The 13767-nt window shown below is 48.2% G+C and overlaps 1 long non-coding RNA gene across 1 annotated transcript; it reads right to left on the bottom strand.

The window, feature by feature from the left end:
- On the bottom strand, positions 1-6910 carry LOC149332890 (uncharacterized). The gene is made up of 3 exons (XR_016284910.1): positions 6481-6910; positions 1103-1191; positions 1-358 (listed from the first exon to the last, which is right to left on the bottom strand). It is a non-coding gene; the product is annotated as an uncharacterized LOC149332890 (long non-coding RNA).
- Between the last annotated feature and the right edge of the window lie 6857 nt (positions 6911-13767).

Genomic DNA, 13767 nt, shown 5'->3' with positions numbered 1-13767 from the left:
TAAAAAAAGAAAACAAAACAATCTAGCAAGCTTGGCAGCAGCAGTGGTTTGAGCATACGCAGCGAAGAAAAGTGTGGAAAAAGTACCACAAACCTCGGAAAAGAGCACAGGGACTTGTAAAAAAGGCCCGTCCGTAGCTCGCCACTGCCGCTGCCGAACTGCTGTTACAGGGGGGCGTAGCCAGTCGACGAAGATAACGCTGCGCAGTGTTTGTGATGCAGGATCCGAAAGCCACCGATTCCTGGGCTTCCAAGAAAAGCAGGTCACTGTCGTTAGGTTCCGGCCCCCGATGTAGCATCAAAACAGCATAGCCAGGGGCTTTCAAAGCTTGTGGCAGCAGGACTCGAACCACACAAACCTGGGAAAAGAGCACAGGGACTTGTCAAAAACGCCCGTCCGTAGCTCGCCACTGCCGCTGCCGAACTCAATATGATTCTTAACTTCTTAATATGATTACAAGATTAGTGGTGCAGCGGATTATTTCAAAGCCTAAAATGTTGCAAGGTACTTTGAAAGTCATGCCATAAAACGTGAACTAATCTAATATGATCACCAAATCATTTTAAAAGGGCGTTCTGTCTAGGTTTCTTTTTTTTAGTGCTTCGTTTGCTTACTGAAGAGCAGAACAAGAACAAAAACGCTGGGATAAACTGCCCTTCTGCATTTCTTCTAGCTGAACAATTTTTTTGGCCCGCAGAGAATCATGCCACCGCATCAACGGCCGTTTATTAACGGCGAAAGTGGTCCATGAAGTCGCGAAAAGATTTAGGCTTGGGACAAATGTCAAAGGCATGCTTAGGCTTAGTTTTGGGTTGAAGTTTTAGGATTTAGGTTGCACTGCCGTATACCCTAGCTGACTCTTCGGGCGCGACGTTTGCATGCCATGAGCTATCCCTGTTATCTGAAAGCGGCCAAGCATATTCTGAACATTCAGCAGCGCAGCGTCTCTCAATTACGTCCTGGCTTTCGTCTTCAGTTTGTCAAGCAGCCCAAATATATTCCACCTTTCAAACTCCTGTGCTTAGTGCACCCTTGAAATGAGCGTAGCTGCGTGCCACTACTCTGGTCTCCGTGCTAATATTTATTGTATATTTTAACTTACCCTTTACTGCTGGGGTATAACTTCAGGTGTTGACGAATGTTTGCAGTATGGGTTAAAAAGGCAGCCAGTCCGCAGCCATCTCCAAGGACCTGAGAAGAGTAATAGGCTTGTGCAAGAGGGACAGCAAAAAACAAGTCTGAACAAGGCGCGTGTGAAATACCCTATCCCAAATGTTTCTTTGGGCACCAGAAAGAAATACTCTAGCATATGCTACTTTCGGCCAATGTTACTATACCGTGCACTCTGGTGGGTGTCCAAGTACAAGGTCATGATAACACCAGAAAAATTGCGAGGTCACTCACACCAACGCCTTCCACTGAATTTTCACCATGCGACAACATTTCTTTTTGTTTCAAAAATATGCAAACGTTTCTATATCAAATGGAGATTAGAGAGCAAGGAAACGAGATTACGGTTCTCTGGTTGCGTGGAGAAGAAAGCAGGCGGAGTTGTACCATTGATCTGACGTGTATCATATTTTTTTAATTAGTAACTTAGAGGCAGTAAACCCTGCCCTTAAGATTGCAAAGGAAATTGCATGTCGCGCTTTGTGTTTCTTGGGGCCTTTTTCTTTTACTATGATTGCACAGGCTGTCCTTCGAATCGTCAGCTTTTTACGGGCAGTTCCACGCGAAAAGAGTCCCCCTCGCTCCTCCCTCGATGCCTACTGCTGTGCAGCTGACCTGTCCCCGCTAGTGTTTTCCTCGCTGAGCAGCTAATGCGGTTTTCTGCTCTGCGTCACGTAAAAAACAGGACTAAATTTGCGTACTGGGACTATCGATAGACGTTATGCAAAACACATCCCCTTCTGCAACGTACAACGTTATTTCTCCGCGTACTTTCAGTAGGAATGACCGCTCGACCCTCTTGATCCTCGCGGGAATCTGCTGTGCCATTCTCCTAGTCCTGATCGCCGGGCTCGTACTTTCATCTTTGCAAACTTTCGACATGAGTGAGTACTTTTTGCTTGCTTGCTTTCGAAATCGGTCGAACGTGAGCTGATAGTATGGTGCTTAACTGCCGGCATTGTGACAACCGACTAAGTAATAATAATCGGGATGATGACAATTTTAATGCGCAACGTTAGCTTGGCGAAACAGCGCATTGGCACTAGCTATTGCGCATGGTTCAAAGTCGGATAACCATTTCACACGAGAGAAGCAGAGCCCAAATGCAGGCGATAATACCCAGTCTCTAACTGAAGGTAACCTGGCTGCAGTGAGCATCGAGCTTTCTGAGATGTAGGAAGTGTGCAGTAATCTTCTGGGTCTGTTATTAAACTAGAAAGGCTGTTCTTGGAGGGCCAACTGAATTTAATGGCGTAGGGCCAGAGCGTTGTTCCGTAGAGAAAGGTTTACAATAGCCCCACTATAATTACAATTCAACTGCATGGTTTGTACCTGCTGTCAGCACGGGAGGTGGCAGGATGCAATCCACCACCGAAACAGTTGCGGCCCAGGTTGACCGACCCAACTGCATGGTCATAACTGGTAAGGAGAACACCGAAGCAAGGAATAATTCCAGAATCTGCTTCCGGCCGAGCAAAAAAAGGACGTGTGGCCTGCCGGTAAACAGTAGGGGCTTGGATAAGGTGCCTTCCGTGGAGTCTTTGATTTTCGAAATGCAAAAATGCTTGGAACTGCACTCGATTTCAGTTTCTTTTTGACATCAATCCTGGCCTTCTCAAAATCACTCGCCAAGAAATGTTTCTGCTATCATGAACAAATATAATTAGAAGGCATTAATGCAAAAAACATCGCTAATACCTGGTGTCTATAATTTTTAAAGGAAGTCAAGTGTTTGCAAGGGATGCATAGTCACGAACACAGAACAAATCTAGTTGGCCAGTTATTGTGAAAAACGGCATCGACCACTCTTTAGCAAGTCAGCTAGGAACTGCAGGAACAGGTAACTAAAATAAATAATCTTTAAAATGTGTCACTTCGCGTCGTTGAACCCCGATGAACCTTGGAATCCATAAAAGGCGCAGGCAAATTTCAAGTATATTCTCAATTCTCAATAAAGAGCCGAGAGCGGTCGCACACTCGCGCGCACATGAAAACACGTGCGTGCACACTGAATTTATTTTTGTTAACTGAATACGGACGAATCTGCGACCGGCTGGCTGCATAGTTCTCGAAATATGTGGGTTTCGCAAAATACCACAAACAGAAAATATGCGGCCTGTTCCAGGGCGCTTGCGGCATACTGCGTTGATATGTAAACATCGGTTTCAATTATGGGCACGTTGCGTATTTCTGGTTCTTATTTTGCGGCTAAACAAACAATGTGTAACAAAATTCAACAAGCTTACCTCGCACAAGCGGATGTTCTTTGACAGCACAAAGTTTTCCCGCCCTATTTACCGCCGTTGCCGGTCATTTTTTCCTTCAGGAATGCAGAAAAGCGCTTTTCCTCACTCAGTACTGTTGCTGAACCCAAATGCATAGCAGCCAGGCATGAAGCCTTCGAATTTCTCAGATTTGCGCGTCCACGAACAGACAGAAAAAAGGAACTCCCGCAGAAGGCATGTATTCCGCCCGCGCGCTTGGAAGAGGTATGGCAGCGACTATTCACGTGGCCCGCTTCTGCTAGTCGTGCGCTGGCGGCACGCGGAAAAGGAATGCGATGGTCTAAAAATTTCCCAGTGACTCTAGATAGGGAAAGTGACGCGCGCCATGTGGCCCTGGTGGTCCAGAAAGCCCCTGTAAAGACTGGAATTGAAAGTTTTAAAATTGCTACCGTTGGTTGATTGCCGGCCGTGTGTACTAGTCTCAAAGCCGGCACCATCTTGTGCTTATCGCGCTAGTTCCACCATTTAGTGCGGTTTGCACAGTCGGTACACAGGTACGCACGCATTGATCTGGCAGCCTGTCGGGCACGCTTGGCCGTCGGGTAACTGCAGTTTCAATGGCAAAGTTTTCTTCCTTGGTGGGGATCACTGGAGCTGGGGAGCGCTCTTCAGCCAACGCGCTTGCGACTGCGTGGGCGAGTTTAATGCCGAATCCTGGTTCGTTATAAAGGAGTGATGCGGCCATGATATTTCGTTTTAAAGAAAACGCAGTGCCCTAACACATCCTAATGCGATCGCATTAATGGTCCCTCTCTTCAAGAAGATTCGGCGTCCGTCCGTCCGTCTGTTTTACGAAAAAGCAGGCGGGGCATCTACCATCGTGGGCAGGAGAGCGCCTGCCTAGGGGTTTTTGGGGGCCTGCCAGCAATGACAGTTGACAATTAAAATAAGCATATGTAGAGAGGCGACGCGGCCCTTTGCGATAGGGCCTGGGCAAAAGATATGAGGCTCCCCAATAACGTTATGTGAGTAATTAGGCTTACAGCAGCTCGGTAAAAGCAACCTCTGTCTAATTACACCGGTGCCTGCAGTTTAATCCGCCGGTACAGCACTGCGTTACTTGTGGTATGAGGACTTTTTGTAATCTATGACTATCACATGTTTTGAATAGTTTACCAAAGAAACCAGTACTGGAGCCGGAATTGAACCGTTACCCTTTCAGTCGCAAGCCCGGCGTGCTACTTTACACCACTGCAGACCACTCGTTCAGTATAAGCTAAAGTGAAGCGAAGGAGTACATGCGCGGAAGGGATGTCTAATGCTATTTTTGCGCGGGAAAAAGTTCGTGGGAAAAAGTTTCTACATGATCTGTCGCTATACTGGCAAAAAAAAACTTAGAACGAGACAAAAAATATTGTTCATACGCACTTGTAAATCCATTTATCGTTTTTCTTATTCATTTTTGCATATTTTCACTGCTTTTTCAAAGTCTAATGTTAGTCTATTATGCTTAGAATTTAATCTCTGCGTCGTATGTGCTGCAAAATCTTTCTGTACCGTTTCTTAAGGCGACACAGATGAAGAGTCCGGCGGCGGCAGCGGAGGTGATGACGCACCAGCTAGTGAGGGCAGCGTTTCCTTCGGAAGCCAGCCACCGAGAAGTACATCCTCTCCTCCCGGCAATGGGTAAGAAGGTAGTCAATATAACAAGCATACCGTCCTCCACGGTATGGGGCCGCCGTGGTGGCTCAGTGGTTATAGCGCTCGGCTGCTGACCCGAAAGACGCGGGTTCGATCGCGGCCGCGGCGATCGAATTTCGATGGAGACGAAATTGTAGCGGCGGGTTTACTGTGCGACATCGGTGCACGTTAAAGAACCCCAAGTGGTCGAACTTTTCGGAGCCCTTAACTACGGCGCCCTCATAGCCTGAGTCGCTTTGAGAACTTAAATCTCGTAAACCATCAACCATAAGCAACTAGAAGGGTATACTGTGAAAAGGGGCTGAAAGACCACCTTGAGAACTTCTGTCATTTGCAAAAACAGTGAACAACCATTACAAAGACTCACACCAGAGCCAGCTAAAGTGCGCCCTTCGAGTGTAAAAGAGACATGACAACATACACTATTAAACCATCGTGGAAGTCGTACAAAGTTGTAGAAAAATAATTGTGGACTACGATTATGTCAACAATTGTAGTAGTCTGAAAATGTTCCATGGTAATTTTAATGCCACAATATTTGAAGACAGATTTTGTGTTGCTGCCGAGTAAAGAAAATCGAATGTAAACACAGATATCTATATTAACAAAATCTTGGCAAAATATGTGCTTATTATAGTCTACGGGCAGGTTGTCTGGGAGAGAAACGCATTTTGACTCCTAAACGGTTATCTCTTCCGTTCTCGCGCAATTGAGGACCGTTAGCACGGTAACAATGATTTTACGCTCTGATTTCGGAACCTAACTTGTTTCTTAAGAAACCACGATGCGCGCCTAGCTTGTAGTCAAAGAACCGAAGTTTCGTTTCAGATCTAGTTGTAATTTTTGCCGCTAGGCGGCGCTTTTTAACGCCCTAAAGAATTTTTCTGTGATAACTCAAGAGGCAGTGCCCTACACTTTAAAGCTAGGTCAGGGTGTCTTAGAACGCGCAGCGACAAAAACAAATTTAACAAAGATGATGACACATGTACCGCTTGTGGTAGAATGGTAGACCTGTAGAAACAATTGAACGCTTTATACTCAAATCTGATGGTATCCATCCGGATGTCGATGCAGGCACAGTCACTTTTCCTGAGGCCCGAGGATTCTTAAAGATAACAACGGTCATGTAAATAGATCTGCAGTGGTAGTTAGCAAAAAGTGATTGGAAGATTGGTGGCTAAAAAGCAGAGAGGTGACATTGGTTAGAAGTGTAGGAAACCATAGCGAAAGAAGATTACGAATATTGATGAAACTTAACAACACAGGTGAACAAAAATAATGAAAAAAAATCTGAGCATGGTGGCAAGTGCCACCACCGCGTTTCAAAGGGGTACTCCTATCCATCTATCCACCCACCCACCCACGTACCCACCCACCCACTCACCAGAGCTGACGTATCAGTAAACCAAGGTGTAGAGGAAGACACCGCAGCGCAAGTCTGGTCATTCAAGCGTGGAGGTGGCAGCCGTCGGTCGTTGGGTCCATGCTGCCGGGGACTTCCCTTGAGTCAACGACGTAAGCCTGCTATGTCCCATTCAAGTGTGGAGGTGGCAGCCGTCGGACGTTGGGTCCGTGCTGCCAGAGACTTCCCTTGGATCTCCGACGCGGGCCTACTGCATCCCTTTCGAGTTTGGAGGCGGCAGCGATGGATTAAGGGTCCCTGCTGCCGAGGCTTCCTTGGATGGGCTGCATAAGCCTAGGGTGTTTTCGGACGCCGTCGACGGACCCTGGCTACGGTTTTCCTGCTGCAGCTGCCCAATTCCTGGGAGCGGCTGACCGGACTTCATCAGCGTCTCCCGTGTCCAACTCCGCTGCTCACCACCTGGCTCTCTAGCACCGCTTCCCTGGACGCAACGCCAGCGACGCATCGCAAGTCATCAACCCGCGTCCTTGCTGCCTGCAAGGCATTCCCGCTCCACCTGGGACGCTTTGTATCCAGTGAACTCTATCTTTTTATTTTTAGTGTTGTACGCGTGTCTAGTGTGTGTTTTTCTTTATGTTTTCGATTTTTTATTGGCTCCTTTCTTTTAAAGTATAAACACGGCTTCGTTTTGGTTTGTTTAATTGGTTTGTTTTCTTCTTCGAACCTGCACGCGAAAGCGTACCCCTTCAACAGTCGGGGACGCGTCACACAATTCGCGTCAATTTGGCGTCCGCGGCAGGACGAAGCCGTGTATTTTTTTTCCCCTTTGTGGGTCCCTAAAAAGAAACTATGGCAACGCTAAAGGATTTGGTTTAATTAGGCGAAAAGATGGGATTGAGAGATGCCGTGCTGCGTTCGTGGGTTGCCGCTGACCAGGAGAAGAAACGCGCGGCATGAGCAGCGGAACGCGAACACACCAAGGCCCAAGCAGAGGCTGACTAGCACAGATTGCTGCTCCGATTAAGGCTTGCAGAAGCTGGTGGAGGTTCTCGAGAGCCCGCCACGGGGCCCTCAGCAGCGGTTAGCCCACACAAGTTGCTCCCGCCTTTCGACAATCGCAGGGGTGTCTTAGATGTATATTTAGAACTTAGCATAAGGTGGTGTGGTCGGTCTTGTCCGGAAAAATCCTGCTGACGCACAGCATATGCCTGTCCTAGAGGTAGACCTCCGTGGCCTACCCGTACGTGTTTTACGATACACGGGAAGTAATGCGGTGGTTGTGCGGAGATTTCCTGACTCAGCTCTCACCAGCTCGAGATCTACGGTGTTCCTTGTTGATGGCAGCAGTCTGGAAGTTCCCGATGCAGAGGTCTATATTGCTTCCCTTTATTTCACTGGGACTGCCCTGGTGAAGTGCATAGACACACCATTGTACGATGTCATAATTGGAAATATGCCAGAAGCCCGTGAGCCATAAAATCTAGATATTAATTGGAAGAAATCAAAGCCCGTTGCTAAATTACAACCTGGCAGAGTCAATGACGAGGTCGCCTGCGAAAATGGCGAGGGCGAGGCCCCAAAAGTTGTATTGGCGGGAAAGGAAGTTCTGGTCAAAGTAGGGAAAATACTGCCTTAAGGATCGGTGCCATGCAGTTCATCGAGGATGAGTTAGAAAAAGAGCAAAGAGAGGATGGTTCATTGAAGGCGTGTTGGCTGAAAATAGAAAAGGTGTTCCATGGCAAGAGGCGCCGTGTGCTGTGCGATGTCAATGCATGTTGAAGGTCCCCAGGTGGTCGAAATTATTCCGGAGGCCTCCACTACGGCACCCCTTTCTCTCTTTCTTCTTTCACTCCCACTTTCCTGCCTTCCCCTACGCGCGGTTCAAGTGTCCGCCTAGATATGTGTGACAGATACTGCGCCATTTCCTTTCCATAAAACAAGTTATTATTATTATTATTATTCCGTGGCAAACACGACTGTTCCCAATCGCATTCTGTCGAAAAGAGTGCTGTACCGCCTGTATCATTTCGCCTCTGGCAGAGAGGTTCGACAGGTTCTACTTCCTAAGTCTTGCGGATCGCAGGTGTTAAGGCTTGCCCTCGATAGCCCACTGGCGGGGCATCAGGGCATTATGAAGACTGCAGATCGAGTTCTGGAAGAATTCTACTGGTCGGGAGTGCAGGAGGAGATTAAAAGGTACGTCACGCCGTGTGACACCTGCCAAAGGACGTGCCCGAACGGCAGAGTAGAGAAGGCCTCGTTGGGACGCATGCATCTAATCGACACTCCTCTTGATCGGGTCGCTGTCGATGATATAGGTCCGCTGTCGCCCACACCGGTGAAAGAGAGTAGGTATGCTCTCACTTTCATCGATTTTGTATCGTGATGCCGTGGCTCTGCCAAAGAGTTTCAGCAACCGTGGCAGAAGGTTTAGGGGAGATTTTTTCAAGATTAGGCTTTGCGAGAGAGATACTCTGTGACTAGGGCTCCTGTTTCACTTCGGAAATGATGACGGAGCTCAATGATCTCTTGGCTTTGAAACATCTCAGTACGACACTTTACAGTCTAATGTGCAATGGGATGATGGAGAAATTTAATGACAAACTCAAAACGATGCTGCGGAAGATCATTCAACAGCAGCCCAAAACATGGGATCATTATATCGCTCCGCTTCTGTTTGCATACAGAGAGGAGCCGCAGGCGAGTCTAGGGTTTTCTCCGTTTGAGTTGATAATTAAACGGCATGTGCGAGGACAGCTCGCAGTCCTGAGAGAGCTCTAGAGGAGGGAAGAGCTGGGAGAAGGCACGAAGACGACATATGGGTACGTTCTGGTTCTACGAGAACGGCTCGAGCAAACTGTGAGTGCGGCACATCAAAATTTGTTGCGTGGCTAAAAATCTCAGAAGAGGTAGAATGACAGGAACGGTAAGAAGCGGTATTTAGGGGAGGAGATCGTGCCCACGTTCTGTTGCCCAGTAGCCACAATAAACTCCTGATGCAGTGGAAAGGTCCATTCATGGTTTCTGGCAAAAAGAACGATGTGAATTATTGCATCAATTAGGGCCACACTAAGAACCTATTCCACATCAATATGCTCAAAACGTTACGAGGAGCGGGGGTCCCAAGAGGCCGCTTTGTACGAGATCATTTGTAAATTGCCAGACGGTGATGCCCATTATACATACAGTTCTACTATCCAGTGTTTGTAATGCTCTCCAAATTCGCTGTGGTAGTGCTTGAGGGTTGTTTTTTCTTCTTCTTCTTCGTTCTCCTGTTATAGATTGTTCAGTGTGTACATATTTACCGTTAGGGTAAAGACCAGTTTAAAGTTTGTGTCTGATTTTTTGTATGGTTTTGTTTTTCCTTTTGCTAGATGTTTAATGTTTGACCCTATGGTCCCTATGTTCGCGTTCCCGTGTGCCTCCGTGTATGACTGTGTAAAGTGCCTTCCTGGACTTCGACATATCACTTGTCTGTTTACCACATGAACATAAGTGTTGTGTGCACCAACGGCAGTTTTTCCTGTGTGAAGAAACTTTTCTGAAGGGGGGCCATATGTGATGGGCACACTAAAGCGTCCACGGATTTTCGGAACGCGGCGTGTCGACAGTGGTGCGTCGCTGTGGCGCGCTGTGCCTGCCAGCACTGCGTTGCGCGAGTGCACGTGCGAATGGTGTGTGCGAGGCGGGCACGAGCAGTGGAGAGCTGGAGTGCCAGTAAACCGAGATGTAGAGGAAAAGGTCATTCAAGCGTGGAGGTGGCAGCCGTCGGACGTTGGGTGCATACTGCCGGGGACTTCCCTTGAGTCAACGACGCAAGCCTACTGTCTCCCATTCAATCCTGGAGGTGGCAGCCGTCGGACGTTGGGTCCGCGCTGCCGGAGACGCAGGCCTGCTGCGTCCCTTTCGAGTTTGGAGGCGAGAGCAGATGGATTGAGGGTCCCTGCTGCCGAGGCTTCCTTGGATGTGCTTCATAAGCCTACGGTGTTTTCGTACGCCGTCGACGAGACCTGGCTATGGTTTTCCTTCTGCAGCTGCCCAGTTCTTGGAGGCGGCTGACAGGAGTTCATCAGCGTCTCCCGTGTCCAAATCCGCTCCTCACCTCCTGGCTCTCTACCACCGCTTCCCTGGACGCAACGCCAGCGACGCATCGCAAGTCATCAACCCGCGTCCTTGCTGCCTGCAAGGCATTCCCGCTCCACCTGGGACTCAGTTTGAGCCCTTAAGCGTGGTCCAGGCAATGTAACCACGCTTGACCTTTAGCATGACCTCCGCTGTGACGTCACGCCAGGCGGAGAGAGACAGAGCCCCAACTCGTCTCGTCGCTGTCGTCCCAGCGTAACCACGGTGCGCCGAGCAGCAGCTGCGCCCCGCTGCCGCGAGGAGGCGCTCGCTATGATGACGTCACGCCAGACGAAGATTATCGGGCTCCGACCCGGCTCGTCGCAGTCGTCCCGGTGTTGCCAATTTAGCAGTTTTCCGGCTAAATTTAGCGTGTTTCTACACTATTTAGCGGTTGAAAATTCTGTATCGCGGGAGGCGGAATTTTTAGCGGTTTTTAAGTCTTGTTGGCTGTTTTTTTTTGCGGTTTCTGGCAATTTTATGTTTTTTATTTCCGAGTATTAAACGTTTCGTAAAATTCTACTCTCTTCTGCGAGAAAACGTCACCATGTCGCTGTGAGCGCATGACGTCGCTGAGATACACGCACTGAATCAATTTATGCGGCACTTTTGAACGTAATCTTCGAATCTGCCGGGGCGAAATGAGACTTGCAAAGTATGTACAGAAGTTCAGGAAAAAGTGGCTGCAAGACCCTAAGCTTAGGAACTGGTTACTGGAAGTTCCAAACGATGCCAGACGAACGCGATGCCGCTACTGCAAGACGGAGCTTTCTGCCAAGCATGTAGATTTGGCCGCGCACATCACAACGAAAAAGCACCTCTCGGCTAAAGCACCGTTTTCATCCGGAAGGCAGAGGATTCTAGAAGTTGTAAACCGCAAGTGTGACAAGTCACGCGCTGCCGAAGGGTCCCTAGCGTTGTTCGTATGCGCGCACTTTGCAGTTTTGGCTTCACACCACCTTGCCGAGTTGTGTCGTAGCCAGTTTCGCGACAGCGAGGGAGCTAAGCATCTCCAGCTTCGCCGATCAAAGTGCAGTGCTTTGATCAAGAACGCCTTATACCCTTACTTCACTTAGGATTTGCTTTCCGACTTATGATCTGGGAGATACAGCCTGATTCTTGATGACTCAACGGACATTTCTGTGACCAAGCTATTCGGCGTCGTCATTGGGTACTATGGCGAAAAGATGGGCAAAGTAGTTTCGACCTTTCTCAGTTTAGTCGAACTCGACGACTCCAAAGCTCAGTCAATCGTTTATGCAGTGAAAAGGTGCCTGGCTAATTTCGGAATTGACTTGCGCAGAATGATGGGAATAAGGACAGACAACGCCAGTGTGATGGTTGGTGTCAACAACGGAGTGTATCAGAAGCTTAGGATGGATGTTCTTAATCTCTTGTTGGTCAGATGTGTTTGCCATTCGCTGCACTTGGCGGTTTCGAGTGCCGTGGCGAAAGCACTTCCGAGAAATCTCGAATATTTGGTGCGCGAAATTTACAACTGGTTTTCTCGCTCGCCATCGACACAGCTGTCTTACCGCGAACTCTATCGAAGACTGAAGAACGTACACGATCCGCTTAAGACAGTGCAGTCTTGCCAGACGAAGTGGCTGTCGGTTGAAACAGCGGTCGGTAGAGTGTTGGACCGATGGGAAGAATTGCTGACACACTTTGCCGCGGCAAGGATAACTGAGAAGTGCTACACAGCAGAACTCCTGCATTCGATGATGTGCGATAAGACAAACTTGGCTTACCTCGTTTTTTGAACCGATTCTTGCAGAAGTGCATAGTGTGAACAAGGCGTTTGAGTCCAACTCGGCTGACAGCCTAAAGCTCCTAAGTGTCCTGACATTGCTAATTGAAGCGCTGTCAAAAAAGCTCGTCGTGCCCACGTGCCGTGCGGACCCCCTGAATTCAAGCGTCGACGGCTACGTTAATATGACCTCGGATCTCGGCTACGAGACCGAGAAAAAGCTGCAAGAGCTGAGAAAGGCTGGTTTTTCGAGAGATGCCGAACACGTATTTAGACAGCGGTGTGTCGGATTTCTGTCTCGTCTGCTGAAACAGCTCCAGTAAAGATTACCTGACAACGTCCGAATACTCACACAAGTTTCCCTGCTCTCAGTCGGGAATGCACTTCGCGTAGTTAAAGACTCATTGGTGCCCCTTATGGAATTTTTGGATCTACCACCAGAAAAATCGCGTCCATTAAACTGCAATGGGAGAAGCTCACTCTCGTCAGCTGGAACAACCATGCGAGCACAGCTGCATTCTGGGACGAAGGCAACAAGTACAGGGATGCTTCCGACAAAAATCCCTTCTTCGAATTGGCCGAGTTTGCTCTATCCATGCTGGTGCTGCCCTGGTCCAACACACAGGTTGAACGCGTGTTCAGTCAGCTGAACATTATCAAATGCAAGCAGAGGAACAGGCTGTCAAGAGAGATGACGAATGCCATCTTGACTGTTCGAGCCGGATTCCGGTGGCCGGGTAAATGCTGCTCCAACTACGAACTGCCACCAAATGTGGTTCAAAAGATCGGCACTGTGAAGGCGTACGCTGGCAGCAGCGCTGGAAGCCCACCCGGACCTAGTACGAGCAATACGAGTGGACACTCGCTTGCAGATGAAGCAGACATCTTTCTGTGATCATGCCTCTAATCAGACAGGACTCAGCAGTGTCTAGTCAGTACTTTAAAATTTTTGAACTTTTTCGAAAAGTACCAACTTTAGCGTAATGTACGTATCTCTAGTCGATAAAAAATAGTATAGTCGACGGTCTTTATTCGGAAAAGAAAAAAGTGCTTTGTTTTCTTTTCATATTATTAGTTATATTTGTTTACAGACTCAATAAAATGTACAACAATGGTCTTTTTGACACAAAAAATACATTTGGCGATTTTTAACGGGTTTTGGGAGTTACTGTTGTTGGTTTATTATTTTTGAGTTGCAAACACTGGTAACCACGCTGTGCATTTCAGCCAGGCCATATCGTCCGACATGCACAAGTCAAGGCTGCAACGATTCGCTCAAGCTAGGAGACGACGGCGGGCTGAAGAAACGGATGAAGTTGCTTTCGCAAGTTCAGGGGGCTTAACCAAGCTGAGCCTCTGCCAATTTTTTCCTTTTATCTGTAGTGCTGTACGCGTGTCGAGTGTGTTTTTCTTGGTGTTTTCGTTTTTTTATTGGC

This window comes from Amblyomma mixtum, chromosome 8, assembly GCF_055824585.1.
Source record: "Amblyomma mixtum isolate Tamu chromosome 8, ASM5582458v1, whole genome shotgun sequence".
NCBI lineage: Eukaryota > Metazoa > Arthropoda > Arachnida > Ixodida > Ixodidae > Amblyomma > Amblyomma mixtum.
Note: the sequence above shows the minus strand (reverse complement) of the source record. Positions and strands in the feature narration are given on the sequence as shown.